The following is a 24979-nucleotide window of genomic DNA, read 5'->3' as shown; positions in this document are numbered from 1 at the left end:
CATCTCTTTAAGAATTTTCCACATTTTGTTGTGATCCACACAGTCAAAGGCTTTGGCATAGTCAATAAAGCAGAAGTAGATGTTTTTCTGGAACTCTCTTGCTTTTTCAACGATCCAACGGATGTTGGCAATTTGGTCTCTGGTTCTTCTGCCTTTTCTAAAACCAGCTTGAGCTGTAGGAGTTGCTTGTATATTTTTGAGATTAGTTGTTTGTCAGTTGCTTCATTTGCTATTATTTTCTCCCATTCTGAAGGCTGTCTTTTCACGTTTATGATAGTTTCCTTTGATGTGCAGAAGCTTTTAAGGTTAATTAGGTCCCATTTGTTTATTTTTGCTTTTATTTCCAATATTCTGGGAGGTGGGTCATAGAGGATCCTGCTGTGATGTATGTCAGAGAGTGTTTTGCCTATGTTCTCCTCTAGGAGTTTTATAGTTTCTGGTCTTATGTTTAGATCTTTAATCCATTTTGAGTTTATTTTTGTGTATGGTGTTAGAAAGTGTTCTAGTTTCATTCTTTTACAAGTGGTTGACCAGTTTTCCCAGCACCACTTGTTAAAGAGATTGTCTTTAATCCATTGTATATTCTTGCCTCCTTTGTCAAAGATAAGGTGTCCATATGTGCATGGATTTATCTCTGGGCTTTCTATTTTGTTCCATTGATCAATATTTCTGTCTTTGTGCCAGTACCATACTGTCTTGATAACTGTGCCTTTGTAGTAGAGCCTGAAGTCAGGTAGGTTGATTCCTCCAGTTCCATTCTTCTTTCTCAAGATCACTTTGGCTATTTGAGGTTTTTTGTATTTCCATACAAATTGTGAAATTATTTGTTCTAGCTCTGTGAAGAATACTGTTGGTAGCCTGATAGGGATTGCATTGAATCTATAAATTGCTTTGGGTAGTATACTCATTTTCACTATATTGATTCTTCCAATCCATGAACATGGTATATTTCTCCATCTATTAGTGTCCTCTTTGATTTCTTTCACCAGTATTTTATAGTTTTCTATATATAGGTCTTTAGTTTCTTTAGGTAGATATATTCCTAAGTATTTTATTCTTTCCGTTGCAATGGTGAATGGAATTGTTTCAGAAAAATAAATGACCCAATCAAAAAATGGGCCAAAGAACTAAATAGACATTTCTCCAAAGAAGACATACAGATGGCTAACAAACACATGAAAAGATGCTCAACATCACTCATTATCAGAGAAATGCAAATCAAAACCACTATGAGGTACCATTTCACACCAGTCAGAATGGCTGCGATCCAAAAGTCTACAAATAATAAATGTTGGAGAGGGTGTGGAGGAAAGGGAACCCTCTTACACTGTTGGTGGGAATGCAAACTAGTCCAGCCACTATGGAGAACAGTGTGGAGATTCCTTAAAAAACTGGAAATAGAACTGCCTTATGATCCAGCAATCCCACTGCTGGGCATACACACTGAGGAAACCAGAATTGAAAGAGACACATGTACCCCAATGTTCATCGCAGCACTGTTTATAATAGCCAGGACATGGAAGCAACCTAGATGTCCATCAGCAGATGAATGGATAAGAAAGCTGTGGTACATATACACAATGGAGTATTACTCAGCCATTAAAAAGAATTCATTTGAATCAGTTCTAATGAGGTGGATGAAACTGGAGCCTATTATACAGAGTGAAGTAAGCCAGAAAGAAAAACACCAATACAGTATACTAACGCATATATATGGAATTTAGAAAGATGATAACAATAACCCTGTGTACGAGACAGCAAAAGAGACACTGATGTATGGAACAGTCTTATGGACTCTGTGGGAGAAGGAGACGATGGGAAGATTTGGGAGAATGGCATTGAAACATGTAAAATATCATGTATGAAACGAGATGCCAGTCCAGGTTCGATGCACGATACTGGATACTTGGGGCTAGTGCACTGGGACGACCCAGAGGGATGGTATGGGGAGGGAGGAGGGAGGAGGGTTCAGGATGGGGAGCACATGTATACCTGTGATGGATTCATTTTGATATTTGGCAAAACTAATACAATTATGTAAAGTTTAAAAATAAAATAAAATTAAAAAAAATAAAAAATAAAACCAGCTTGAACATCTGCACGTTCACAGTTCACATACTGCTGAAGCCTGGCTTGGAGAATTTTGAGCACTACTTTGCTAGCATGTGAGATGAGTGCAATTGTGTAGGAGTTTGAGTATTCTTTGGCATTTCCTTTCTTTGGGATTGAAATGAAACCTGACCTTTTCCAGCCCTATGGCCACTGCTGAGTTTTCCAAATTTGCTGGCATACTGAGTGCAGCATTTCACAGCATCATCCTTTAAGATTTGAAATAGCTCAACTAGACCTCCATCACCTCCACTAGCTTTATTCATAGTGATGCTTCCTAAGGCCCACTTGACTTCACATTCTAGGATGCCTAGCTCTAGGTGAGTGATCACACCATCATGATTACCTGGGTCGTGAAGATCTTTTTTGTACAGTTCTGTGTATTCTTGCCATCTCTTCTTAATATCTTCTGCTTCTTATATCATTACTGTCCTTTATTGAGCCCATCTTTGCATGTAATGTTCCCTTGGTATCTCTAATTTTCTTGAAGAGATCTCTAGTCTTTCCCATTCTATTGTATTCCTCTATTTCTTTGCATTGATCACTGAAGAAGGCTTTCTTATCTCTCCTTGCTATTCTTTGGAACTCTGCATTCAAATGGGTATATCTTTTCTCCTTCTCCTTTCGCTTCTCTTCTGCGATATTTAAAATGGATAACCAACTAGGACCTAGAGTATAGCAGATGGAACTCTGGTCAATGTTATGTAGCGGCCTAAGTGGGAGGGGAGTTGGGGGAGAATGGATACAGTTATATGTATGGCTGAGTCCCTTCACTATTCACTTGAAACTATCACAGCATTGTTAAACGGCTATAACCCAAAACAAAATTAAAAGTTAAAAATGAAATAAAGCAAATTTTCCTTTCCACCAACTTGCCTCTTTATTGGCTTTTGAGTGGCAAGCAGCCAGAGCCTACTTTCAGTTACTGTAAACCACTCTAATAGAAGAAAGTAAAGAGGAACTAAAGAGCCTCTGGAAGAGGATGAAAGAGTAGAGTGAAAAAGTTGGCTTGAAATGCAACATCAAAAAAACTAAGATCATGGCATCTGGGCCCATCACTTCATGGCAAATAGAAGGGGGAAAAGTGGAAACAGTGACAGATTTTATTTTCTTGGGCTCCAAAATCACTGCAGATGGTAACTGTAACCATGAAATTAAAAGACACTTGCACCTTGTAAGGAAAGCTCTGACAAACCTAGACAGTGTATTAAAAAGCAGAGATTTTGCCAACAAAGGTGAGCATAGTCAAAGCTGTGGTTTTTCCAGTTGTCATGTAGGGATTTGAGAGTTGGACCCTAAAGAAGGCTGAAGAATTGTTGCTTTTGAATTGTGGTGCTGGAGAAGACTCTTGAGAGTCCCTTGGACTGCAAGGAGATCAAACCAGTCAACCCTAAAGGAAATCAATCCTGGATATTTGTTGCAAGGACTCATGCTGAAGCTGAAGCTCCAGTCCTCTGCCCACCTGATTCGAAGGGCTGACTCATTGGAAAAGACCCTGATGCTGGGAAAGATTGAAGGCAAAAGGAGAAGTGGGTGTCAGAGGATGAGATAGTTAGATAGCATCACTGACTCAATAGACATGAATTTGAGCAAACTCTGGAAGATAGTGGATAACAGAGGAGCCTGACCTGCTATATTAGTCCAGTTTAGTTCAGTTGTGTCTGACTCTTTGCAGTCCCATGGATTGCAGCATGCCAGGCTACCCTGTCCATCACCAACTCCCAGAGCTTGCTCAAACTCATATCCTTCGAGTTGGTGATACCATCCAACCACCTCATTCTTAATCATCCCCTTCTCCTCCTGCCTTCAATCTTTACTTGCATCAGGGTCTTTTCTAATGAGTCAGCTCTTCACATCAGGTGACCAAAGTATTGGAGTTTGAGCTTCAGCATCAGTCCTTCAAAAGAATATTCAGGATTGATTTCCTTTAGGATTGACTGGTTGGATCTCCTTGCAGTCCAAGTGACTCTCAAGAGTCTTCTCCAACACCACAGTTCAAAAACATCAATTCGGAGTTCAGCTTTCTTTATGGTCCAACTCTGTCATCCATTCATGATACTGGAAAAAACACAGCTTTGACTAGACAGACCGTTGTAATCCATGAGGTTGCCAAGAGTTGGACATGGCCTAGTGACTGAACAATAGCAATGACAACATTAAGTAGTTGTAACCTTAAAGAAACATTAAGCTAAGTGAGAGAGAAAAAGAATGAATCAATGCTATAAATGCTCAGATTATTATAAGTTTTGGGAGATTTCCAGTTGACTCTATTCATTTAGTATATTTTGAATAAATAATAACTCCTAGTTCTGATTTTAGTATATGTGCGGCTGAAGCGAGCACAACCATTAGTTCTGAATGAGCAGATGAGACTTAGAAAATACTATGTGTATGTGTGTATCACATTTGTAGAAACAAAAACATACACAGTTGATCTGGAATCTGAGGGCAGTAGTTGCCTTCCATTCTCACATTCCAAAGTAAGAACTGATCATCTAAGTGTAACTTGGAAAGGAGGTGGCCAATAGTAATTTTGTGACCCTTCTGATGCTTATAAAAGTTTGAAAATTTCAGAGTGGATTTCTGAACAAAATGTTATCAGGAACAGGGAGGGTGCTGGGACTTTTGTCTTCTCCCATGGAGGAGGTACTTCTCTTAACCTCAAGCCTAGTGAGTGAAGCTTCAAGGACCACACCCTGACCCCACACACATGCCTCTGGAGACAGCCCAGGGCTGCCCCAGGAGCCTAGGACAGTGGCTGTAATAACTAAGCTCCCATTTACCTAGAGTGTAAGGCACAAGTTTCCTGCAATAAGATGTGGTATGTGTAAGGAAAGGAGCCAGGCTGGCCCCTTCTTTAAAGGGATGACTCTACCCCAATAGAGGAGATTCAACAGACAACTTCAGCTTCTGAGTTGGCTTGGGCACCAGAGAACCAGGAGCCAAAGTGAAGGATGCAGCAGGCTGTTCACCACATCAGTGAGTCAGAACTGATGAATCCTATTGGAACTCATGTCATCTCTGAAAGAAAAAATCTACCTTAAAATGTGACCTGGCCAGAGCCAACACCAGGCGGCTCCCCTGAAATGTGGCTGAGGATCTCTTGACACCTAAGGGAGGATGGGCAGCAGAGCCTTGAAGCATTAGGTTCAGGGCCCGAAGAGCTGCAGGTAACCTGGGGGCTCGGGCTGGCTTTTTTCTCTCCCTGCTACCCGACCCTCTCTTGCCTTACGTCCTCTCTTGCTCTACCTTCTAGAATATGTCTACTTATACTTGCACCTCTATTTCCTTCTTTCCTTCTCCCTAGTTTTCACTATGAATGGTGCAGAGATGCAAAAACAGCTCAAACGTATAGATTTTCTTACTTCCAGTGTTAGTTGCTCAGTCGTCCAACTCTTTACGACCCCATGGACTGTAGTCCTGTGACCCCATGGACCGTAGCTCATCAGGCTCCTCTGTCCATGGGAATTCTCTAGGCAAGAACAATGGAGTGGGTTGCCATTCCCTTCTCCAGGGGATTTTCTCAAACCAGGGATCAAACCCAGGTCTCCTGCAATGCAGGTGGATTCTTTTACCAACTGAGCCACCAGGGAAGGCCTCTTACTAACAGAGAGAACCCCAAATTGACTACTGCATATAAGGTCCCTTGAAAAGACCCTGATTGCTGGGAAAGATTGAAGGTGGGAGAAGAAGGGGACGACAGAGGATGAGATGGTTAGAAGGCATCAGTGACTCATTGGACATGAGTTTGGGTAAACTCCAGGAGTTGGTGATGGACAGGGAGGCCTGGCGTGCTGTAGTCCATGGGGTAGCAAGAGTCAGACACCACTGAGCGACTGAACTGAACTGAACTGAACTATAAGGTCCCAATTTCAAATTCCCAGGGGAAAGATTTCAATGAGCCCAGTTAGAATCAGTTATCTGTTCAATCAACTCAGGCCACTGTTATAGGGTCATATTGTGCAAATAACATCTCTAAGGGCTCCTTCACAGGGGTGTGATACGAATTTTTATGCCAAGAATTCTCAGCCTGAGAAGAAATTCCAAAGATTGTCTACCGTGTATACATTCCAGGACACTGAATAAGAAAAACGGAAATAAAATAATAGTCCATATAGCAAACAGAGAAAGAAAAAAAAAATACAACGAGAAAGAAAGAGAAAGGAGGAAGAGAGAGAGAGAAAGAAAGATCATACTTATCAAATAGGTCACTGAACATGTTAATAGATGGTCTAGACTTCTTATTAAAAGACAAAAAGTCTTAGATTAATTTATAGAGAAATAAAATAAAATAAAACCCTATTTCAGAGTGAAATTTGTAGAATCCAGCTACTAAGAGCAGAAGGAATGATGGGATTAGATGATAATTTTGTAGTCCATCATGTGAAAGAGGACACAGGCAGCCATTTAGCAACTGCCTGGTAAAATCATCAGGAAAATTGATGGAAACTCTATAATGGCTGGACTAGGCTTACCACACCAGAACCTACTGACTCAATCCTTACATCTAGCATCACTCAGAATAAGACACTCATGACATATTCTTGGACAAGCAAACAAGCCTTAACATCTAATCAAGCCTTTTCATTTGATTATCAGTTAGGAGAAAATAGACAAAGTAGGGGGACATGTTAAATGATACCACAGGGAAGCAACCAACCAAACGTGGAATGTAGAAAATGCAACAGGACAAATGACCTGGTTATTTTAACAAATAAATGACATAAGAGAAAATGAGGGGAAGGGAGACTGTTAGAGATGAAAAGAATCCTTAGAGACTGATCAGTCAAATGCAATGTAAGGAACTTATTTGAACCCTGATTTCAATAAACTAACCATGCAATGTTATGGGTTTTAAAAAACTTTTTATTTTATATTGGAGTATAGCTGATTAACAATGTTGTGATAGTTTCAGGTGGACAGCAAAAGGACTCAGTCATACATATACATGTATCCCTTCTCCCCCAGACTACCCTCCCATCCAGCTTTCCACATAACATTGAGCAGAGTTCCCTGTGTTATATAGTAGGACCTTGTTGATTATACATTTTAAATATAGCAGTGTGTACATGTTGATCACAAATTCCCTATTGCTTCCCCCTACTCATCCTTTCCTCCTGGTTATGTTTGAGACAATCAGGGGACTATAAATTCAAACTGGGTATTAAATGATGTAAGGAATTGTTCATTTTGTTATGAGATCATGTACCGTGGTTATCTTTAAAAAATCTTAAGATGATACAAAGTACTTATGAGCAAAGTGATATTAAAAATGGGATTTGGTTTAAAATGCTTTAGCAATCTTTCCAAAAAAAGTGTGTGAGTGAATGATAAAACAAGATTATTTTCATGTTGGTAATTGTTTAACTTAGCTGATTATGGCTCATATATCTATTCTCTGTGTTTTTGAGTAATTTAAACAAATTTTCAGAATAAATTGCTTATAAAACTTATCAGGCATTGTGTAAGCAAAAATAAACATAAAATTATTAAGAGATATGCACTACTCTATATAAAGTAGATAACCAGCAAGGACCTCCTGTATAGCATAGGGAACTATACTCTATTTTGTAATAATTAAAAGAAAAAGACTGGGACATTCCTGTAGCTCATATGGTAAGGAAACTGCCTGCAATGCAGGAGATCCGGGTTCCATCTCTGGGTCAGGAAGATCCTCTGGAGAAGGGAATGGCAACCCAGTCCAGTATTCTTGCCTGGAGAATCCCAGGGACAGAGGAGCCTAGGGGGTTACAGTCTGTGGGGTCGCAAGGAGTCAGACATGACTGAGTGACTAACACACAAGAGGAAAAAGAATCTGAAAAAGAATATGTATATTCATATGTATATATATGAATCCCTGTGCTATATACCTGAAACTAACAGAATGGTGTAAATCAGCTATACTTCAATAAAATGTTTAAAATATTTTAAATAAAAATAAATTTAAAAGTAAACATTAATTGTATTACATTTGTTTTATTTCCCTTCTGCTAAGGAGAGTATCTAAAATGCCCCTCGTTTTTACCCTCTGAGGATTTCTAGGCTTCTGCTCTTGGATACCTTGATTTATCACCCAGTGAAACCACCATCCAAACACCCAACCAAATCATCCACCATCATATCCTTAAAAGTGGCTTCAGGAGAAAGGTAGCATGAAAATTAGGGACTGAGTCCAACAACAATGAAAACATTTCTCTGTTCGCTCTGATGGCTTCGATGGCTGTAAATTTTTCCACTTCTGGAAATCACATCAGTAAAAGCAGTGGAGCCAAGTGGCTAAAAGCAGGGGCTCTGGATTCAGAGAGACTGTCTTCTGCTCTGGCTCCGTTTCTGACAACTAAGTCACTGAACTTTGTGAGTAGCTCTGTGAAGAGTAGAGACTCATAGTGCCTAATGCATAGGATTACTGTAAATGTTAAAAGAAGTACATTTAGTTTAGAGACTGACAGAATAAGAGAGAAATGTAATAGGATGCATACTAATATATGTGTTTTAATAATTTATAGTTCTTCTGAATTCATTTTTTAATTTTTTTTAATTTAATATTTAATTTTATATAGGAGTATAGTTTGAATTTATTTCCTTCTCTTCCTTTGTGACCAAATCATTTTTCTATTTTGGAAGCCAAGTTTCTAAATAAAGTCAATGTCTTTATAAAAGAGAAGCTACCAGCTTAAACTGAATTCATAATGCAATCCTTTTGACTCAAGAAAACATGATGGAAACACACTGTTTTAATTAACTTAAAATCAACTTTTTATTTTGGGTAATTTTAGATTTATAGAAAAGCTGTAAAGATATCACAGCAGATTCCCATATTTCCCTCTGCAACTTGTATATTTAAAATGCAGGTGTTAATTATTTGATGAACAATAGTTATTGGATGATTGTGAGAGAAATGAAGTTAGATCTCCAACAGAAAACAATAAAACTATTTTATTCATAAATTTAATTCATGTTTGTTTACTCACTAGACAGTTGTCTGGAACAGAGCCTGGCCCATGGTGAACCAGCAGAGAGTTTATGCTTGAAGACATTGTTAAAGTTATTGATGGGTCTTTGTAACTCTTCACTGTAGCATGTTTTTTTGTTGACAGAAAAGATTTCGTATCTATGACTTAGGAAAATTTGCAGATATGGAAGAGCTGAAACCTGAGAAATGGTGAATAAAATATAACTGTATCACTTAAAGCAATGGTTCTTGAAATGATCCAGGGACCACTAAAGACTCCTTGTTGGGGGTCTGTGACATTAAAACTTTCATAATATTTATGAGATTGTTGGTGATTTTAATGAATGTGTTTTTTCTATATTCTGAATGAAATGCATAAAGATTTTAAAAAACAACAAACCATTTTTTTAGCATATAAAATCATGCAAGCAAGATCTAACCCAATTATAAGATAGATCAAGCATATTTTAATGTTGCAGAGTAGACAGGTACATCATCAGGGTTTCAGATTCCATACTGTCACCAATCTGTAAGAAATCACACCTTGAGTTCAGGTGTAGTATCAAAGGAGAATATCTATAGTTATCTGCAAAGCTACTAACACATTCCTCTTTTTTCCAACTATTTATTTGTGTGAGATTAGATTTTCTTTATATATTTCAACCAAAACAATGTATCACAACAGATTAAGAGAGAAGCAGATATGAGAATTCAGCTATTTTGCAGTAAGTCAGGCATTAAGGATATTTGCAAAAATGTAAAGCGATGTCACTCTTTCCACAAATGTGTTTCTTTTGGAAAAACATTTTTAAATAAAAATGTATAATTGATGTTAACATTTAATGGATTTTTCACTGGTATTTTAAATGAATTATTAAATAAGTATTTTTGCTTTAATTTCTAATACAGTAACTATTAGCAGATATAATTCACCCAAATAAAGGTTTTAAGTTGTCAATACATTTTACAATTTTAAAACATTTACAAACCCAAAAAGTTTGAAAACCACTGCAGTTAAGTGTGCCTAAAGGAGAAATGGGCTGACCATCAGAACAGGATGCTATGAACAATGCTATCCAGCCATCCCTGGAATTTAGTAACTCCATTAGGGCTATGAATTTGAGTTTAAATGCCCATAGAGGGTTCCTATTTCTTGTTCCTGCATACATGGGAGTTGGAAGGGAGGTTCTTGCATGAACCCCAGACTTTAGAACATCCTGGAGAAAGGGGAATATTTTTATCAAACCAAACTTGAGTTCACTTACCCGGGCAAAGCATAACCAATCGACTGACTCTTGGTTGGGTGAGGGTTTCTGAAGCTACTCAGTGTGGTGTTGTGTAAGCAGAATAGGCAGCTCATGCTCAAAAGACCTTAACTCCCAGAAAGCTTTTGGAGAAGAGGTTTTAAAGGCAAAGTGAGGGGGAGGCTTGCAGGGTGCCTGATCAGCTTATGGACATTTTTCTGATTGGTTGGCGGTAATGCAACAGAGTGGTATTATATTTCAGGAGTCAATGTCATCAACCTTTTGGTTCAAACTAGTCTGAGGCTTCCCACGTAGCTCAGTCAGTAAAGAATCTGCCAGCAATGCAGGAGACCTGGGTTCGATCCCTATATCAGAAAGTTCCCTTGGAGAAGGAAATGGCAACTCACTCTAGTATTCTTGCTTGGAGAATCCCATGGACAGAGGAGCCTGGCAGGCTGCAGTCCATGGGGTCACAAGAGTCGAACACGATAAACCACCACCAGTCTGGGCTCTACCTGTTGGTGGTCAGCATGTGGTTGCCTTCTTCCCCCTTCTGGGGGTTTTAGCATCTCTAAAATGAGTCAAGAATATGGGTCAGTATATTATCTATAGCCCTTGAGGAGGAACTGAAGGTCCTTGACTTTGTTTTATGGCTCAACTATCATTATTTTGTCTTTTTGTCTTTGTTTTTCTGTGTTCCTGCATTTTCTCACTTCTTTGATTAAATTTGCTCTTTTGAAGCAAACTCTTTCCAACTCGGAAACTTGAAGGAGTTTAGGAGGGTAAAGCTTTTCTACCAACGAGAGGTGGGGGACATGGGAAGGCTGTGTCCCCAGGAAGGTCTTTCAGGGTCTGACTTGGTCTCAATATTAAGTTCCCTTTACAGAATTGACAGATGACAAGGAAGCTCACTATGCCATAATTTGATGTGGAAAATCAAATCCTTCTGAGAAATTGGATTGCTGGACCTACACCTGAATTGGAATCCTAACCCTTAAGGGATGAAAAATCACATGTCAAGATATGAGTGTAAGAATTGGTTGAGTGGTACTCCTGGGGCACCAAGAAGGAGCAAATACAAAACTTCTTCAGAGGAGCTCTTTAGTAATTCAGTGGCCATGAGATTCAGAATGGGATTTGGGAAAACCAGGTTTTGCTAAATGGAAATGTTTAAAGAAAAATTTTCCTTTTTTTCTCACAACTTTGGTGGGAAGGGAAATTTCTTAACTTGATAAAGTTAAGTTAGGGATATTTGTTGATATCCCTAACTCCATATTTCTACAGCTTAGTTGAGGAAGCACAGGGTTAAAGATGAATTTTAGAATTCCAGAGTGTGAATTCACTGTCTCCCCAAAGCTGGCAGCATGATTTCTTTGATAGCTTAAATTCATTTTCTCCCTTTTCAGTCGACTCTGAAAATGGCTTTTAATTAGCTTAACTTTTCTTCCAGCCAGGCAGTGATATCATTCTTTTGAAGGCTGTAATTAGTTGATGGAAGAAACCACCAAATGAAACCATTGGCTAATTACTGAGTGGAAAACTTGGTTTAGGCAGTTTTGGGCTACTGATGAGTTAACAATATATGTAATAAGGATTGCCAGCCCAGAATCCTCTGAGCTAATTTAGGCATCCTGTGAGTACCACACAAAAGCCCAAACAGAATGTTTTCAGAGATTGCCAATTTTTCTTTTCTTTCCAAGTTGAAGGGTTAATGAGGAGGTGGGAGTGGAAACTAATGGAGAAAGAATCATCGTTCTGAGCCTGAGAGGCAAACCACTCAAGGAAACGAAAATGTAGACCTTACTAGAGGTAGTGGAAGTGCTCTCTGGGACCAAAAATGAAGTCATCGTTGAGGCCATCTCTATATTGTTTAAATCTCTTAAAGTTGCCTGCAGCTCTTGCTAAGGTTCAGCTAGCAATGTATAAATTGTGCTGTTGGAACAACTCACCTTTCTGGAACCCACTTTCAATGTCAAAGATTGTTTTGAGCAAAAGAAGAATAACAGGCTAACAGAATTTGACATAACTGTTCTATCCCCATTCACTAAATCCACATCTATGTGTGAAATGCCCTCAATGTTGTACCTTATTTGCAAGAAGTACAAGTAGACGCATCATTAGAGATGGACACATTTTCACTATTTTTGCCTTTTTAAAAAACACAGATGGAAGAATTGAACATTTTAATATAAGATATGCCAAATCTCTAGACCTCCCAGCCATTACATACAAGTCTGTTACACTTGTGTGTTAAATGAAGCCTTTATTAGGCATAAAATTCCCAGCAGTTGCAGGACAGGAGCAGCAGCCCTCCTCTCCAGGAGGTGAATCAAGTCCATATGGTGGCCAGAGAAAAAGACTTATTCTAGGAGAAAGCCAAGGGGTATGACTTATTAACATGCCCCCTGCTTGTTTTGCTGGGCTGGTGTCCGCATCTTCTTAGATCTCTGGGCTATATCACAATTGCATAGGGCAGGCATCCAACAGCAAAGCAGAGAATTGTCTAGAGACCTCGCAGGTGCTGTTGACAAAAGCCTACACTGAGACAAGTCTTAAGTGATAGTGCTTCTTGCTTTAAGTGTGGGTTGGATGGAGTCAAAGGCAATTTTGCTTTTGCCAATGTTACAAAGGAAAGGTCTGTGTAATAGTTTGTTAGTAGACTTTAGTTTTTAGAGGAGTTGTACATCCACAGCAAGATGGAAAAGATGATACAGAGATTTCCCATACATCCTTGCCCCCATACACACATAGTCTTGCCCATCATCCTGACCCCCCATCACAGTGGTACATCTGCTATAGTGGATGAGCCTCCACTGGCATGTTATTAACACCCAGCTGCTAAGTCGCTTCAGTCATGTCTGACTCTGTGTGACCCCATAGACGGCAGCGCACCAGGCTCCCCCATCCCTGGGATTCTCCAGACAAGAGCACTGGAGTGGGTTGCCATTTCCTTCTCCAATGCATGAAAGTGAAAAGTGAAAGCGAAGTCGCTCAGTCGTGTCCGACTCTGTGTGACCCCATGGACTGCAGCCTACCAGGCTCCTCTGTCCATGGGATTTTCCAGGCAAGAGTACTGGAGTGGGGTGCCATTGCCTTCTCCGTTAACACCCAGAGTCCATAGTTTATCTCTGAACTCACTCTTGGTTTTTTGGTATTAAACAACTACAGAATGACATGTATCCACCATGATAGTATCATACAGGGTAGTTTCACTGCCCTAAAAATCTCCTGTGCCCTGCCCATTTATAATAATTTAAAAAAATGCTAAACATGGATGTAAATTCTCTTATGCAATGCTGCATATGATGAAGGAGTAAGGGAAGAAACAGACTGAATTCTTGCTTTCTCCCAGGCTGCGATAAAGAAGGATGCTCTCTGCTTTGATTCCTGCATGTCCTCAATCATCCAGGAGAACATCATCAGCTTCCTCTTCCTATCAGGCAAGTCCCCCTTGTATCAGAGGTCTGCATGCACTTTGAATTTTGTGTGTCTGAACCTATAGATCCCTCTGGGAAAACTTTCCTTTCAGCAACTTGGCTCAGCTCCCCTCTCTCCTCCACTTCTTGCCCCATATGTGTTGCTTTCTCATTGAAAGCTCTCTTCCAACCCAGTGCTACTAAAACTCACATTAGTATAAGACTGAGAACACACTCATGGGGTCATGTGTGTGCAAATCTGTGTACATAGACATGGATTTAGTAGACATTTGGTTATATGCATATTAGAGACTGACTCCCTCACTATATGTACTAGCCTTTCTGCAATGATCAGTTCCAGGAGTGGAATATAGAATGCAAAATTCTAAAAAAGTTAGCTCTGAAAAGCAATGCCCTATTCTTTATGTCCAAGTACGTGATTTTCAATTTAAAATCAATCACAAAAGAAGAAGCTTCTTTGAAAGATGTCTACCATCTAAGTAAATACAACCTTGCTCTTCCCAAGGATAAGCACAAAAAACACAGTCATTGAATACAATCCAAGGTACTTGCCAAGAAGGGATTACAAAAGCAAAGATGGGCTTTCCAGGGGGAGTGGTGCTTTTTTTTTTTAATATCTAGAAGTACCTCATTATTTTCTAAGGCAAAACAAACAATAAAAAAACCAACCCAACTCAAATAAAACAAAGTAAAAACGTATCAGAGCATGTTGAATGGGATTTTCCCTGTTGACAGGAACTGCAGTTAAAGCTCTAAATTATAGGCAAATGGCACTAAATTCCTAAATTCTATGTTCAGAGTTCTGCCAACAGTTTTGGCCAGCCTTCTCACCAGAAGGCTTCCAGACAGTAGGCAGGAGAGAGAGAGGCAGCCTTACCACCAACCTCCCCATCATTACTCTGAAAGTGTTAGTCCCTTAGTCGTGCCCGACTCTTTGACACCCCATGGACTATATAGCCTGCCAGGCTCCTCTGTCCATGGAATTCTCCAGACAAGAATCCTGGAATGGGTAGCCATTCCCTTCTCCAGGGGATCTTCCTGATCTAGGGATCAAACTTGGGTCTCCCACATTGCAGGCATATTCTTTACCATCAGAGCCACCAGAGGGTCCTTAAGAAGGGGGATAGTGTGGGGAGACTGAGCCCGTGGAGGGCTTACTGTCTCCCTTCAAGCCTTGCATTGGGAATGGGCTTCAAGTGGCTGCTAATTCCTTGTCCATAAGCCTGGCAGGAACTCCTCAGAAAGAGAGTTCCTACAAGACAGGGAGACCATTCATCCCCTGGTAGGACTGCTTAGCCAGTCTACTTCCTGAGCTGACCCTGGACTGTTAAGGTTGTGAGAACGTAAAAGAAACTAAGGAGAGATGTCATTTTCAGAGAGTTATAAGTGCAGATAAGTCCAGTAGTGTGCCAGTTCTACAGAGATATAGAAGCTGGATAACACTGAAACATGCAGCGGATGATAGGAAAGTTTGGGATTTCAGGATATCATCCCAGGCATGGTGCAATGTCTCCTGCTGGAGATGCAGCTCCATCACCAGGGGTGCCCAGTGCTCCAGAGGGTCAGCTGTTTTCTCCAGCACAAAGGGTGGACATGTGCTTTTCTTCTTTCCCTTTCCTGCTTCTTACAGTGAGAGGGGCTTGTGCCCAGAAGAGACTGAGGGAGAGCTTGGTCCTGCCCCTACCCCAATCACAGCTCCACTCTGCATTAGGGAGAGGAAAAGAGGAGAGTACTGGATTCCCAAATCAAGTACTATTCCAATGACTGAGGCGGCTAGGAAAGATAGAGTTAGGCCAAGATGTCATTATAAGGGTGAAGAAATGAGGATTTGGTGGTGAGAAACAGGTCATTGAATTCTTTAGAAGAATTAAAACTTGCAGGTTTAGTTCTTCAATATGTCTCTCAAGATCCAGGCTTCAAATCTGGTCCATCTTCTTATAATGTTGTTATTGTTGTTGTTCAGTCACTGTGTTGTGTCTGACTCTTTGCGATCCCATGGACTGTAGCCTGCCAGACTCCTCTGTTCACAGGATTCTTCTGCAAGAATACTGGAGTGGGTTGTGGTTGTTTGGTTGCCTAGTCATGTCCGACTTTTTGCGACCCCATAGATGGCAGCACGCCAGGCCTCCCTGTCCCTCATCATCTCCCAGACTTTGCCCAAGTTCATGTGCATTGAATCCAGTTTCTTCAAGTGCTGTAGACAACCGCTGTCAGCTGTGTCCCTCTCTGGGTCTTGTCCTATACCTAAGAGGGCCACTTCACCCAAAGCACATGGAACATCCTAGGTCTCAGTTCCAGGCAACTCACTTCCTGATTCTGGGTAACCCTCCAGGCTCATTCCACTCTGGGGCTCCCCAGCGGATAGGTGGAGGCTCTCTTGTGACTGCATCTCAATTTCAACTTCTTCCTCTAAAGCAAGGTCAACAATTTCAGCCCACTGACCGCATCTAGCTTGCTATCTGTTGAGTGATCCATGAACTAAGACTAGCTTTGGCATCTTTAGAGGGTTGAAAAAAATCAAAAGGAAGATAATATCTTGTGACATGTAAAAATTATATGAAATTAAAATTTCAGTGTCCATAAGTGAAATTTTAGTGGGACACAGTCTAGCTCATCTGTTTATATATATTTTTGGGGCAGTTTTTGTGCTGTGACAGTAGTCCTAAACAGTTGCTACAGAGACCATCCACACATCCCAAAGTGTTTATGATTTGGTCCTTTATAGAAAAAGCTTGCTGACCTCTGCTTTAAACCAAACTTGTTTCCTTCACTCTGCAAAAGTGATGGTCCTGAGCTCATGCTCTGATGAACTTCTGACATTCAAGCTCCATCTCAGAGTCTGACTCCTGGGATTCCTGACTGGGGATGGGACATCATACATGGTTATTAAGTTCTCAAAGGCATGACATTGAATTCAATGGTCTTGAACATCTCAACACAAGGAGTACTAAACACATTTTCAGTATCAGTATTTTCTATTTTCCATCAGCTTTATGGTATCTATTGCTTATGCATGATTCTTTAAAAAGCAATTCTTGTATATAATTATTATATAATTGAAATATATTTTAGTGGATCAGCTTTTGTTCTCCCCTTTGGTAATACATGCTGATTGAATTGGGGTCCTCTGCACTCAGGGATCATGTAAACCCACCCCTGGCACAATGGGTGGGCACATGATCTGAGTTGACCAGTGTAAGTACCACATCCTCATATCTCCAGAACCACACCCCCAAACCACAGGATGGATGCATGCATGTTCAGTGGCTCAGTCATGTCTGACTCTTTGTGACTCTATGGACTATAGCCTGCCAGGCTCCTCTGTCCATGGGATTTTTCAGGCAAGAATACTGGAGTGGGTTGCCATTTCCTCCTCCAGGGGATCTTTCAGTCCTAGGGACTGAACCCACATCTCCTGCATTGGCAGGAGGATTCTTTACAACTGAGCCACCTGGGAAGCCAGTAGGGTGACCCAACTCAAGCCAGCAAGAGCCAGCCCAGAGCTTTGTACTTGGGGCTTTTGGAAAAGGGGAATCACCAAGCTAGTAGGATGTCAACCTGGAGGGTTATGGGCCACCATGATGAAGATCTGCCTGCCAAAGGAGACAGAAATGAGGTCTTAACCCAAGTAGGGGGTCCTTTTAGCTCTGTTCCCAGCTGCGATTTGTCAACAAATTCCTTCATTTGCATAAACCAGTTTCAGCTGGCTTTGGTACTTGCAGCTGACAGAGTCCTCACCAATGGCAGAGATTTCCTTCTGTACCCAGTGTTCTCACATGCAAATCTCTTTGATCCCTGCAACATTCTGAACTATTTTCACATTTTAAGATGCCAAGGCTCAGGGAGAAGTAACCTGCCCTACATGCTGAATCTGAAACTTGAACTCTTGCCATCTCACTCTAAATCCCTGTTCTTTCTACCATAGGATATACATGGTTGCTTATTTTTCAACTACACGTGATAAAGCAGCAGAGAAAATGCTTGCTGAAATTCACAATCAGGAAGAAAAAAAAATCCTTCATGTCATGGCTAACAGTGTATGGCACTGAAACTCATTTACCTTCCTTTGTCAGTGGGAACAACAAATTATTTTAAGAAATAAATGTTCAAAGGATTTCAAATGTATCAGAGAACACTTAAAGAAAACAACATTTTGAACTAGTTAGAAATATGTTGATCTGATTTTCTTGAAAAGTCCCCAAATTCTTGAGACTTAAACACAGAGTCCCTGGTGTATGTGAGCTTCCTTTTGCTTTTGTAAAAATTATTTTATTTTTTTAATTGAAGTATAGCTGATTTACAATATTTTGTTAGTTTCAGGTATATAACTGAGTGATTCAGTTGTGTGTGTGTGTGTGTGTGTGTGTATTCTTTCTCAGATTCATTTCTTTTATAGGTTATTACAATATATTGATTATAGTTCCCTGTGCTATGCAGTAGGTCCTTGTTGGTTGTCTATTTTATATATAGTAGTGTGTATATACTAATCCCAATCTCCCAATTTATCCTGAATTTCACTTTTAGAGGTCCAACTGCTCAGGTAGCCACCACTGGCCTGGGCTTCCTTTCTGGAGAGACAACAAATCCACCTTTCATAAAGACAATTATTTTTCAAAATTAAAATGGGTTGATTTTTTTCTAATTTCCTAAATGATGCATGCTGATTGTAAAATATAAAAAAGGACAGAAAATTTAAGAAGTAAATAAACATTGCTCAATATCTGTGCCACCCAAGGAGGACCACTGTTAATATGTGAATGACACTTTCCAGACATTGAAAATGCTCACTCCCTTCATCCTCCAAAGAGGAACATCAGGGCTCCTAATGATACAAGCTTTCCACGCCACTGCTGTGAGCTCCAGTCTCCCTGAAAACCCAGGTGTTTGCTCCTTTCTTCTTTTCCTTGATTGTGTTTCTTTTAGAACCATGTGCCTAACCTACATATGCATGTATCATACATGCATGAATATATGTGCATAGATGGCTCAGAGGTTAAAGCATCTGCCTGCAATGTGGGAGACCTGGGTTCGATCCCTGGGTCGGGAAGATCCCCTGGAGAAGGAAATGGCAACCCACTCCAGTATTCTTGCTTGGAGAATCCCATAGACAGAGGAGCCTGGTGGGCTACAGTCCACGGGGTTGCAAAGAGTCGGACACAACTGAGCGACTTCACTTCACTTCACATGCATATGTATGTGGATGTATGTGTGTGTGCTAAGTAGTTCAGTCATGTCTGACTCTTGTGACCCAATGGACTGCAGCCTGCCAAGCTCTTCAGTCTATGGAATTCTCCAGGCAAGAGTACTAGAGTGTGTTGCCATTTCCTCCTCCAGGGGATCTTCCCAAACCAGGGATCAAACCCATGTCTCCTGCATTAGCAGGTGGGTTCTTTACCTCTGAGTCACCTGGGAAGCCCTATATATGGATGAATACACATGTGCATATACATGTATATGTGTATATGTAGTATGTGCATATATATGTATAGAGCTATATGTGTGTGCATGTTATGCATGTTTCTGTATATATATATATATGTGTGTGTGTGTATATATATATATATATATTCACACACAATTCACATGTACAGATATTCTATTTTCCTTCTGCTTCCCAGCTTTCTGGTGATAGAGAACATTGGAGTACATGCATTTTTTCCTCTATGCTTATTCACAAAGTCCATGATAACTTTGTGCTTTTCATATTTTTTAATATGGAAATACTCCTTAAACATCAGAATGTATCTTATTGACCCTAGTATGATACAAGTGTCCTTTAAGTAAACACTGACTCAGAAAATTCTATGAACCCACTCATGTTTTTTTAAATGAATCAAAACTATGTGTACATATATTAGAACTGCCAGGGGAGGGTATATGTGGGAAAATATCATTTATTCAATCTATAAAACTTAAAGCTGATTACTGATACTAATCTATCTACTGAATAAAATACAAAGTATTGTTTTATGCTCGAATCTCATTCTCCACACCACATATTTTATTGGATTTAAATAAAAACCAAAATGATGTTGCTTGTGTGATACAGATTGGAAGGCTCAATTCACTAATTCATAGATTCCTCAGTGTTTCAGGACCCTGAGGTTTAGAATCACTATTCTGGAGAACTTTTTGGTCAAAATCTCAACCCTCTCCTCCACATACAATAATTAGTTGAGCTCTGGCGGGTGGTAGTACAGGAGAAAGGCCTATATATGTGGTACATGACTCAAGCTTAGAATTTAAAAATTTTTATGAAGTCTTTTGGACACTGCAAACGATTCATCCTGACTGGTCATCACACACAATGGAAGAAATGATCCATATTCCTTTTTTGGTTTATTTTTAAGGTTTTTTTTTTTTTTAATGTGGACCATTTATAAAGTCTTTACTGAATTTGTTCCACTATTGCTTCTGATTATGTTTTGTTTTTTTGGCCACAGGCATGTAGGATCTTAGCTCCTCAACCGGGGATTGAACCTGCACACCCTGCACCAGAAGTGAAATCTTAACCACTGCACTGCCAGGAAAGTTGCATCCATATTTCTTTTTTGATTTAGCATGTGATACGTATTCCATAATGGGATTGCCAGGTGGCTCAGTGGTAAAGAACCTGTCTGCAATGCAGGAGACAGAGTAGACATGTGTTCAGTCCTTGGGTCAGGAAGATCCCATGGCAGAGCATTCCAGTATTCTTGCCTGGGAAATCCCATAGACAGTGGAGCCTGGTGGGCTACAGTCCATGGGCTCACAAAGAGTTGGACATGACTTACTGACTGAGCACATGTGCACACACACACATACACACACATATACTCCCTAATACAATAGTGCTACTTTGATATCTACATAAAAATTGAATGTCAATTTGGAATCCAAAGTAAGAAGTAGTAGAACCTAAACCAGATTTACTGCTGTCTCCCCACAGTGGGGCATGGTCCTCTTAACCACCCTCCCTCCACCCCAGCACAGGCATCGCCATCTTGGAGATCAAGGCCCTGTTGCCCTAGACCAGGGCCTCAGCTTCCTAGCTTCCTGCTCCTGAATCAGCTCATTGTGTGAATCCCATAAAGTCATTCATACTCAACTTGTAATAATTTTATTGAACAGCCTAAAACTTAGTGGGGTACAACTATTATTAAATGGTTTTATTATATTCTAGCCATGGCCTTTAGCTGTGGAAATTCCCTTTTCCATTCTCTGTGTGTGTGCCTCAGGCAGATCCCATGGAGTCCAGTCCAGTCCAGACCAATTAAAAGTTGTTAGTCTAGAGACTCTATCTTTAGAAATAAAGACTAAACTATTTACAGACAAAATAAAATTGTGCCTGGGATTTGGTTCAACTTAATACTGGAGAGTCATGAAAGGGGAGGAGAGTATGGGGCAGGGTGTAAATGAAGGAAGTCTAGCTGGAATTGATAGTAACTGAAGCTGGGTAAATAGTATATGGCAGTAGTTTCATAGTCTTTATTTCATAAAAATTTTTTCTGTGTCTTTTCTCCTTTCCTTTATTTTATTTATTTTATTAAAGTATAGCTGATTTACAGTGTTTCAGGTATACAGCAAGGTGATTCGGTTTTATACAATATACATATATATATATATATATATTCTTTCATAGATTCTTTTCTGTTTTAGGTTATTACATGATATTGAATATATTTCCCTGTGATATACATTGTGTTTATTTTTATTTTATATATAGTAGTATGTATCTGTTAATTGCAAATTCCCAATTTATTCTCCATCTTTCCCCCTTGATCACCATAAGTTTTGAAAATAAGTTTTGAAAATAAGTTTTTGAAAATAAGTTCATTTGTATACATTGTCTCTGTTTTTGAAGTGTTTGAAATTTTCTTTACAAATTTTTTTTAAAAACTGGTTTATCATCCCAATTATAAATGCATAATGTGTGTGTGTGTGCACGTGTGTGTGTGCAGTCATTCAGTCGTGTCTGACTTTTTGCTGTCCAATAGACTGTCAGGCTCCTCTGTCCATGGGATTTTCCTGGCAAGAATACTGTAGTGGTTACCATTTTCTCCTCTAAGTAATCTTCCTGACTCAGGGATCAAATCTGCTTCACCAGAGTCTCCTGCATTGTAGGCATATTCTTTACCACTGGGCCACTGGGGAAGTCCAAATGCATTATAAATTACAAAAATCAAACATTTATAATCAAAAAAAGCCATTGAGGTGGGAAAAACTACTTCAAGATCTTATCCAACCTAACGTGTACGCCCTGGCCTACGAGCAAGCTTCTGTGACAAGGGTCTTTGGAAGAGAGAGGGCTATAGTCTACTCCCACTTTAGTTTCCTCCTCCTTTCTAGATCTTTCTGTGTTATTTCTACATCCTCAGGTGTTGGGATATGGAAGAGAGATTGGGGGAAAGGGTCACATCCTCTCCTGAGAGTTTCTGCTTCTGGGTCCTCACATCTTTGCCTAACTCTGGCAGGCGTCCTGTCCTCTGGGTTGCAGATATTCGACTGCTGGTTCTCATGTTCCTGGAGGTGTTGTTTTGGGAGCATCCTTACTGCACATTTCCTTTGCACAAGAGGTCCCCATCCCATTGACAACCACCAGTCTATTCTCTGTATCTGTGTCTGTTTCTTTCTTTCTTTTTTTTAATATTCACTAGTTTGTTGTAAGTATTAGATTCCACATGTAAGTGAAATCATACAGCATTTCTCTTTCTGACTTATTTCACTTAGCATAATGTCCTCCGAGTCCATCAGTGTTGCTGTAAATGGCAAAATTTTATTCTTTTTGTGGCCGAGTAGTGTTCCATTGTATATATGTACCACATCTTCTTTATCCATTCATCTGTCGATGGGCACTTAGGTTGTTCCCATATCTCATCAACTATAAATAAAGCTACTATGAACACAGGGGTGTATGTATCTTTTTGAATTAGTGTTTATGATTTTTTTCAGGTATATACACAGGCATGGAATTGCTTGGTCATATGGTTGACCTGGGTTTGATCCCTGGGTTGAGAAGATTCCCTGGAGAAGGGAATGGCAACCCACTCTGGTATTCTTGCCTGGAGAATTCCATGGACAGAGGAGCCTGGGCAGACTACAGTCCAGAGGGTCACAAAACGCTGGACATGACTAAGTGACTTTCACTCACTTGCACTGACTTTCACAGTTTCTTACTAACATGGTAGTTTCTTACTAACATAGATAGAAGTACTGTTCTGCCTTGACCCTTGAAATTTCCATCCCTGTGTGGCCCGTTTGTGTTAGCAGAGCGGGCTCATTCTTTTCATTCAACCATATCTTGAGCAGGAGGTAAGGATCTCTCTCTCTCAAAATTCACATCTCCAAACAGGTCCAAATTTCTCACCAAGTTCCTCATAATGTGGTTCAGAGTTGAAGTGTAGCTGGGCCCTTCTCCCTGATTCCCAGCCCTTTTGAGTTAGGACCTGCTTTTCCCCCCACTTCAAGGACTCTGCTTCTTCCCTGTCTTCCTCCAACTCCATGCCACCTGCTTATTACCTCCACCCACAGGATTTTAGTCCATGGAGGCAGGTTTGCATCTGAGAATCTGCAGAAATCACCTTCAGCTGAGCTGTTTCTTTGTGCTCTTTCCCCCTATAGATTGGCAGATGGAAGAGGAGATGGGAAGTACACAGAAAACAAGCAGGCCACACAGAAAGGCATTTATCCTTCCCCAGTAAAACTATGACCTAATTCATACTCAAATGATAATGGTTGGGGTTTAATAAGCCAATCTACACATCAGTATTCTTCAGATTGGCTTCAGAGAGTTGCCACCTTGGAAAGGAGCCATAGACTTGGATTGTAACAACTGGGTCCAGCTCCATGGGAGTAAAAGAAGCAGAAGGACCACCAGCTGAGGGGCACTGCAGAGTGGCAAGATATTAATTCGGGAGCCTGAGTGCTGTTGTTTGAGTTCTGCAGCAGTGTTTGTGGTGGTCTAGTCGTGCCTGACTCTTTGACCCCATAGACTATAATCTACTAGACTCCTCTGTCCACGGGATTCTTCAGGCAAGAATATTGGAGTGGTCTGCCATTTCTTCTCCAGGGGATCTTTCCAGCCCAGGGATCTAACCCAGGTCTCCTGAATTGCAGGCAGATTCTTTACTGACTGAGCCACCAGGAAGGCAGTAGTGTTTACTAAGTACCAGATATGTCCATGAACTTCAGTGCCCTCATCTGTGAAAGGAACTAGTATTTTTCCCCCAGGATTGTTGTGAGGATTAACTGAGATAATTAATATACAAAAAAGAGCTCTGGAAATGGTAATACACATATGTACAAAGCAGACATAAAAACCCCTTAGGGGCCTCTGAGGACATAAGGTATTAGTACTATTACTGACCAGGGTTCTTGGCCTCTTTAATCAACAGAAATTGATCAGAGACTAGACAAGAAATTCAGGCAAGCTTTATTGGGGCCCCTGGTGCAGCAGTGGGTAGTGAGAACAAGATTGCCTCGCTTGCTCACTCCCTGGGGTAGGGGAGGGGGTGACGAGCTTGTTCCTTAAATGGAATAAGGGTAGGGGTGTGTTCAGGGATCGGACCAGAGAGGTGGTTTAAGTGATTTGCCCTCCTTTGGTGATGCTGTGTGCAGGGGGTCTTGTGCAGTACCCTGCTTTTGCTCCTGGTTCTTCAGAAACAGTGACAGTCTTTATTTTCTTGGGCTCCAAAATCACTGCAGATGGTGATGGCAACCATGAAATTAAAAGATGCTTGCTCCTTGGAAGCTATGACCAACCAAGACAGCACATTAAAAGGGAGAGACAGAAGAAATGGACAAATTCTTAGAAAAGTACAACTTTCCAAAACTCGACCAGGAAGAAATAGAAAATCTTAACAGACCCATCACAAGCACGGAAATTGAAACTGTAATCAAAAATCTTCCAGCAAACAAAAGCCCAGGTCCAGATGGCTTCACAGCTGAATTCTACCAAAAATTTAGAGAAGAGTTAACACCTATCCTGCTCAAACTCTTCCAGAAAATTGCAGAGGAAGGTAAACTTCCAAACTCATTCTATGAGGCCACCATCACCCTAATACCAAAACCTGACAAAGATCCCACAAAAAAAGAAAACTACAGGCCAATATAGATGCAAAAATCCTTAACAAAATTCTATCAATCATAATCCAACAACACATTAAAAAGATCATACACCATGACCAAGTGGGCTTTATCCCAGGGATGCAAGGATTCTTCAATATCCGCAAATCAATCAATGTAATACACCACATTAA

This window comes from Bison bison, unplaced genomic scaffold, assembly GCF_000754665.1.
Source record: "Bison bison bison isolate TAMUID 2011002044 unplaced genomic scaffold, Bison_UMD1.0 scf7180017864499, whole genome shotgun sequence".
Lineage (NCBI taxonomy): Eukaryota > Metazoa > Chordata > Mammalia > Artiodactyla > Bovidae > Bison > Bison bison.
This window is presented reverse-complemented; position numbering follows the sequence as displayed.